Consider the following 8,215-nt stretch of genomic DNA (forward strand, 5'->3'; position numbering starts at 1 on the left):
GTAGCTGTGGGAGTCAGTCGGTTTATAGTAAATGTCCGTGTTGATTCGGTCGCCCGAGATAGAAATGGAAAAGTCTAGGAAGGGGAGGGAGGAGTCTGAGACGGTCCAGGTGAATTTGAGGTTGGGGTGGAAGGTATTGGTAAAGTGGATGATCTGTTCAACCTCCTCATGGGAGCACGAGGCAGCGCCAATACAGTCATCGATGTAGCGGAGGAAAAGGTGGGGGGTGGTGCCAGTGTAGTTGCGGAAGATGGACTGTTCCACATATCCTACGAAGAGGCAGGCATAGCTGGGGCCCATGCAGGTGCCCAGGGCAACTCCTTTGGTTTGGAGGAAGTGGAAGGATTGGAAAGAGAAGTTGTTCAGGGTGAGGACCAGTTCAGTCAGTCGAAGGAGGGTGTCAGTGGAAGGGTACTGGTTGGTACGGCGGGAAAGGAAGAAGCGGAGGGCTTTGAGTCCTTCGTGATGGGGGATGGAGGTGTACAGGGACTGGATGTCCATGGTGAAGATAAGGTGTTGGGGACCGGGGAAGCGAAAATCACGGAGGAGGTGGAGGGCATGGGTGGTGTCCCGAACGTAGGTGGGGAGTTCTTGGACTAAGGGGGACAGGACCGTGTCGAGGTATGCAGAGATGAGTTCGGTGGGGCAGGAGCAGGCTGAGACAATGGGTCGTCCGGGGCAGTCAGGTTTGTGGATTTTGGGCAGGAGGTAGAAACGGGAGGTGCGGGGTTGTGGGACTATGAGGTTGGAGACTGTGGATGGGAGATCCCTTGGGGTGATGAGGTTATGGATGGTCTGGGAGATGATGGTTTGGTGGTGGGAGGTGGGGTCATGGTCAAGGGGGCAGTAGGAGGTGGTGTCCACGAGCTGGCATTTGGCCTCAGCGGTGTAAAGGTCAGTGCGCCAAACTACTACCGCGCCTCCCTTGTCTGCCGGTTTGATGGTGAGGTTGGGGTTGGAGCGGAGGGCTGCACATTCTGAGGGTGAGAGGTTGGAGTGGGTAAGAGGGGTGAACAGGTTGAGGCGGTTAATGTCGCGGCGGCAGTTGGCTATAAAGAGATAGAGGGCGGGTAAGAGGCCAGCATGGGGCGTCCAGGTGGATGGGGTGTGTTGGAGGCAGGAGAAGGGGTCGTCAGAGGGTGGGCGAGAATCTTGGTTGTGAAAGTAGACACGGAGGCGAAGGCGGCGGAAGAATTGTTCAATGTCTCGCCGCGTGTTGAACTCGTTAATCCGAGAGCATAGGGGTATGAAGGTGAGGCCTCTGCTGAGGACTGAGCTTTCATCCTCAGAGAGGGGGAGGTCATATACAGCGTATCATCTGCCGTCATTTCCGCCACCTCCAAACGGACCCCACCACCAGGGATATATTTCCCTCCCCTCCCCTATCAACGTTCCGCAAAGACCACTCCCTCCGTGACTCCCTCGTCAGGTCCACACCCCCCACCAACCCAACCTCCACTCCCTGCACTTTCCCCTGCAACCGCAAGAAATGCAAAACTTGCGCCCACACCTCCTCCCTTACTTCTCTCCAAGGCCCCAAGGGATCCTTCCATATCCGCCACAAATTCACCTGCACTTCCACACACATCATCTATTGCATCCGCTGCACCCGATGTGGCCTCCTCTATATTGGGGAGACAGGCCGCCAACTTGCGGAACGTTTCAGAGAACACCTCTGGGACACCCGGACCAACCAACCCAACCACCCCGTGGCTCAACACTTTAACTCTCCCTCCCACTCCACCAAGGACATGCAGGTCCTTGGGCTCCTCCATCGCCAGACCATAACAACACGACGGTTGGAGGAAGAGCACCTCGTCCTCCACCTGGGAACCCTCCAACCACAAGGGATGAACTCAGATTTCTCCAGTTTCCTCATTTCCCCTCCCCCCACCTTGTCTCAGTCGAATCCCTCGAACTCAGCACTGCCTTCCTAACCTGCAATCTTCTTCCTGACCTCTCTGCCCCCACCCCACTCCGGCCTATCACCCTCACCTTGACCTCCTTCCACCTATCACATTTCCATCGCCCCTCCCCCAAGTCCCTCCTCCCTACCTTTTATCTTGGCCTGCTGGACACACTTTCCTCATTCCTGAAGAAGGGCTTATGCCCGAAACGTCGAATTTCCTGTTCCTTGGATGCTGCCTGACCGGCTGCACTTTTCCAGCAACACATTTTCAGCTCTGATCTCCAGCATCTGCAGACCTCACTTTCTCCTCGAAGATTTTAACCTACTGCAGAACCATGTCGGATGCCTTACTGAAGTCCATATAGATCAGATCCATGCTCTGTCCTCAATCCTCTTTGTTACTTCCCATAAACAAAGCTATTTTGACAATCCCTACTCAGCCCTTGCCTTTCAAATACTAGTAAATCCTGCCCCTCAGGATTCCCTCCAACAACTCACCCACCACTGATGTCAGGCTCACCAGCCTATAGTTCCGTGGCTGGTCCTTACCACCTTTCTTACCACGTTAGCCAACCCCCAGTCTTCCAGCACCTAACCTGTGACTATCGATGATACAAACATCTCAGTAATGGGCCCAACAGTTACTTCCCTAGCTTCCCACAGAACTCCAGGTTACACCTAATCAGGTCTTGAAGATTTATCCACTTTTATACATTTCAAGACATCCAGCACTTCCTTCTCGGTTATATGGACATTTTCAAGATGTCACCATCTATTTCCTTACATTCTGTAACTTCCATGTCCTTTGCCACAATAAATGCTGATGCAAAATACTTGTTTCGTATCTCTCCCATCTTCTGCAGCTTCACACAAAGGCTGCTTTGCTGATCTTTGAGGGGCCCTATTCTCTCCCTAGTTACCCTTCATCCTTAATGTATTTGTAACAACCCTTTGGATTCTCCTTAACCCTATTTGCCAAAGCTATCTCATGTTCCCTTTCTGCCCTCCTGATTTCTCTCTCAAGTATACTCCTACTGCCTTTATACTCTTCTAAAGGATTCACTCAGTCTATTCTGTCTATACTTGACATATGCTTCCTTCTTGTTCTTAACCAAACCTTCAATTTCTCTAGTCATCAAGTACTCCCTACACCTACCAGCCCTTCCTTTCACGTTTACAGAAATTTATTGTCTCTGGACTCTCGTTATCTCATTCTGAAGGCTTCCCATTTTCAAGCCATCCCTTTACCTGCGAACGTGTGTCCCCTATCAGCTTTTGAAAGTTCTTGCTTAATACTGTCAAAATTAGCCTTCCTCCCATTTGGAACTTCAACTTTTAGGTTTGGTCTATCCTTTCCCATCACTATTTTAAAACTAATAGAATTACGGTCACTGGCCCCAAAGTGTTCCCCTACTGACACCTCAGTCACCAGCTCTGCTTTATTTCCCAAGAGTTGGTCAAATTTTGCACCTTTTCATCCACATACTAAATCAGAAAATGTTCTTGTACACACCTAATTTCCTCTCCCTCTAAACCTTTAATGCTATGGAAGTCCCAGCCTATGTTTGGAAAGTTAAATTCCCCTATCATAACCACCCTATTATTCTCACAAATAACTGAGATCTCCATACACATTTGTTTCTCAATTTCCCTCTGACTTTTAGGGGTCTATAATACATTCCCAATAAGGTGATCATCCTTTCTTATTTCTCAGTTCCACCCAAATAGCTTTCCTGGATGTATTTCTGGGAATATCCTAAGTATAGCTGTAACACTATCCCTTATCAAAAATGCCACTCCCCCTCCTCTCTTGCCTCTTTCTATCCTTCCTGTAGCAATCGTATCCTGGAACATTAAGCTGCCAGTCTTGTTCATGTTTCTGTAATTGCTAAGATATCCCAGTCCAATGTTCCTAACCATGCCGAGTTCAGCTGCCTTGCCTGTTAGGCCTCTTGCATTGAAGTACGTGCAATTTAATTTATCAGTCCTACCTTGTTCTCTGCTTTGTCCCTGACTGTTTGACTCACTTCTTTTCTCAATTGTACCAGTCTCGGATTGATCTCTTTCCTCACTATCTCCCTGGGCCCCACCTCTTCACCTTAGAGACTTAAATCCTCTCAAGCAGCTTTAGCAAATCTGCTTACCAGAATATTAGTCCCCTTCCAATTCAGGTGCAACCCATCCTTCTTCTACAGGTCACTTCTACCCCTGAAGAGATTCCAATGATCCAAAAAAGTGAATCCTTCTCCCATACATAAACTCCTTAGCCAGCATTCATCTGCTCTATCTTCCTATTCGTATCCTCAATAGCTCATTGTACTGGGAGTAGTTCAGATATTACTACCCTTGAGAACCTCCTTTTTAAATTCCTGCCTAATTTTCTATATTCTCCCTTCTATATTTCATCATTTTCCCTTCCTATGTCATTGGTTCTGGTATGTACAATGACCTCCTGCTGGGCCCTCTCCCCTCGGAACATTCTGCATGCTCTCTGAGACATCCTTGATCCTGGTACCAGGGAGGTAACACACCATTCTGATTTTTCGCTACTGGCTGCAGAAAATTGTGTCTCTGCCTCTGACTAGACAGTCCCATAACACAAATGATTGCTTGGAACAAGTTAGTGAGACATGATTTCTCACAAACAACATATAGAGCCTGTCCCTCAGAATCCCCTCCAACAGCAACACTGAGATCAGGCTCATCAGTCTACATTGCTCTGGCTTTTAGTAATCCAAAACACCAATTAAACAACCACAGCCCAAGGTTAAAACTTAATTTACAACTCAAAACACACTAAAGACTTAAAACTCTATATTCATTTCATGTTTCTCTAGTACTGCACACAATCCCTTTTTAACTTTGCACTTCTGTATTCCAATACTTAATATTGCATGTTTGTTTATTTTCCTTAGGGTTAGCATATAATAAGATTGCTCTTTCATACAGGAAAATCTTGCAATTGACTCCTCAGTGCGACAATAGAAATTAATCAATTACATTTTGTGCATAATTAATGACTAGATTAAATGTCACAAGTAAAGATATGGATGTATAACTAGAGAAGCTGCTCCTTTCCAGATGGCTGAGATGTGGTGTCATCGAATGCACAAGGAACCAAATGAACATCAATCCCAGAAATCAACCATTCCCCAACAAATGCAATGGATCAGGAGAAAATACTGCTGCACTAATCCTGACCATGATAACAATATTTGGATGAGGTTGGGGAAGAGACACAGGATGAAGAAGCAACAACTTCCACCATTACAAGACCTGAAACATTTAAGACTGTGTATGCAGCATGCATTTAGGGACAGAAGACAACAGGACAGAACACAGAATCACAGAGGGATTACAGCACAGGAGGCCATTCGACCAATGGTTTTGATACTAGCTGTCAAATGAGCATCATTATCTAATGCCAATCTGTTATTTTTCTCCTCCCATATGTCTGCACTTCATTTCTATCTATATAGATATCCAATATCCTCTTGAATATTTCAATTAAGCCTGCCTCCATCATACCTCCAGGCAGTGCATGCCTTTGCCTAAATACTCGCTGCATGGAAACGCTTTTCTCACATCACATTGCTAATGTTGCAACCATTTTATATCTGCACCCTCTACTTCTTGTTGCTTTTAGAAGTGGAAACAGTTTCTCCTCCACATTCTACATCACGTTCATAATATTGAATAACTCTAACAGATCTCTTAATCTTCACTACTCCAAAGAGAACAAATTATCCCAATTTCTTCAATTTATCCTCTTAAATGAAGTTTGTCATCTTTCCTATAATGTGGCACACACAAGTGTGCACTATATTCCAGTGAGGTCTAACACGTATCATGTACAAGTTTAACATAATCTTCGCTATCAGTTATTGTACTCTAAGCCCCAATTAGTAAAGCCCAAAATACTGTACGCATTATTAACTGCTCTCTTCACCGATCCTGAAACCTTGAATGATCTATGCACATTTACACCCATGTCCTTCTGTACCTTCATGTCCTTTAGATTTGTACCATCTATTTTCTGGTCTTCCAACATTCTTCCTATCAAAATGCATCACTTCATATTTCTCTATATTGAACTTCATCTGTCACTCCTCTGTCCACTTCAATTTATCCTCCGTACTTAAGGGGTAACTTTTTCACGCAGAAAGTGGTGGGTGTATGGAATATGCTGCCAGAGGAAGTGGTGGAGGCTGGTACAATTGCAACATTTAAAAGGCATTTGGGTGGGTATATGAATAGGAAGGGTTGAGAGGATATGGGCCAAGTGCCGGCAAATGGGACTAGATCAGGTTGAGATATCTGGTCGGCATGGACATGAGCATGTTTCCATGCTGTACATCTCTATGACTAAATGGGACTAGATTAATTTTGGATATCTGGTTGGCATGGTTGAGTTGGATCAAAGGGTCTGTTTCCATGCTTTGCCACTCAAGTACCCATGTTTCATTTGTCCTCAGCTTCCAATGCTCCCAAATTTTGTGTCTCTGCAAATTTTGAAACTTTCTCCTACACACAAAAATCTAGATCATTTATATTAGGAAAATCGAACATCTCAATACCAGCCCCATGGGAACGCTACAACTTCCTCCAGCCTGATAAATGACTATTACACTCAATTCTGAACAGTCACTGACCCCAAAACATCAACTCTCCACAGATGCTGCCAGACTTCTGAATCTTTCTAGCAATTTCTGTTTTTGTTTCTGATTTCCAGCATCCATAGTTCTTTGTTTTCTTTTTACTATTACACCCTGTTTCCAATCACTCAACCAATTTAGTATTCATGTTGCTTTCCTCCAATTGCCAATAACCTTCCAGTCTGTTGTATAACACTGCATCAAACATCTTCTGGAAGTCCATGTATACCACATCACCCTCAAGCCTACTCCTTAAAACAATTCCAGCACGTTAGTCAACCATGTCTTCCCCTTCAGAAATCCATGCTGATTCTTCCGAGTGAACCCACCATTTCCATATGACTATGAATTCTAAACAAGCTAAGTGGTTTAGGAAGCTTCCCTACAATTAAAGTTAAACTGACTAATCTGACAGAGCAGAACATATTTTCTGCTCGAGTGGTAATTTTCTTAATAGATCACTAGATGGTTTTTAGGTAAATTACAGCTGTAAATAATAGTGCATGAACTATTTTTAAGAATGATGTGGAGTTGGACTGGGGTGGACAAAGTTAAAAAGCACAACACCAGCTTAAAGTCCAACAGGTTTATTTGCAAGTACTAGCTTTCAGAACACTGCTCCTTCATCAGGTAACTAGTTGGGCAAGATCATAAGACACAGCATTTATAGCAAAAGATCACAGTGTCATGCAATTAAAATGATACATTGAACAAACCCGGACTGCTATTAAGTCTATCAATTATAAAGGATAAAATTACGACACATCTAGATAGCAGTAACAGGATAGGTCGGAGTCAGTATGGATTTATGAAAGGGAAGTCATGCTTGACTAATCTTTTGGAATTTTTTGAGGATGTAACTCTAAAGATGGACAAGGGAGATCCAGTGGATGTAGTGTACCTGGACTTTCAGAAAGCCTTTGATAAAGTCCCACATAGGAGGTCAGTGAGCAAAATTAGGGCGCATGGTACTGGGGGCAAAGTACTGACTTGGATTGGAAATTGGTTGGCTGACAGGAAACAAAGATTAGTGATAAACGGCACCCTTTCGGAATGGCAGGCGGTGACCAGTGGGGTACCGCAGGGAGCAGTGTTGGGACCGCAGCTTTTTACAATATATATTAATGATATAGAAGATGGTATTAATAGTAACATTAGCAAATTTGCTGATGATACAAAGCTGGATGGCAGGATGAAATGTGAGGAGGATGTTAGGAGATTACAGGGTAACCTGGACAAGTTAGGTGAGTGGACAGATGCATGGCAGATGCAGTTTAATGTGGATAAATGTATGATTATCCACTTTTGTGGCAAGAACAGGAAGGCAGATTACTACCTAAATGGAGTCAAATTAGGTAAAGCAGTACAAAGAGATCTGGGTGTTCTTGTACACCAGTCAATGAAGGCAAGCATGCAGGTACAGCAGGTAGTGAAGAAAGCTAATAACATGCTGGCCTTCATAACAAGAGGGATTGAGTATAGAAGCAAAGTGGTTCTTCTGCAGCTGTACAGAGCCCTGGTGAGACTGCACCTAGAATATTATGTGCAGTTCTGGTCTCCAAATTTGAGGAAAGATATTCTGGCTGTTGAAGGAGTGCAGCGTGGGTTCACGAGGTCAATTCCTGGAATGGCGGGACTATCTTATGTTGAA

The sequence above is a fragment of the Hemiscyllium ocellatum genome, chromosome 15 (assembly GCF_020745735.1).
Source record: "Hemiscyllium ocellatum isolate sHemOce1 chromosome 15, sHemOce1.pat.X.cur, whole genome shotgun sequence".
NCBI classification, from domain to species: domain Eukaryota; kingdom Metazoa; phylum Chordata; class Chondrichthyes; order Orectolobiformes; family Hemiscylliidae; genus Hemiscyllium; species Hemiscyllium ocellatum.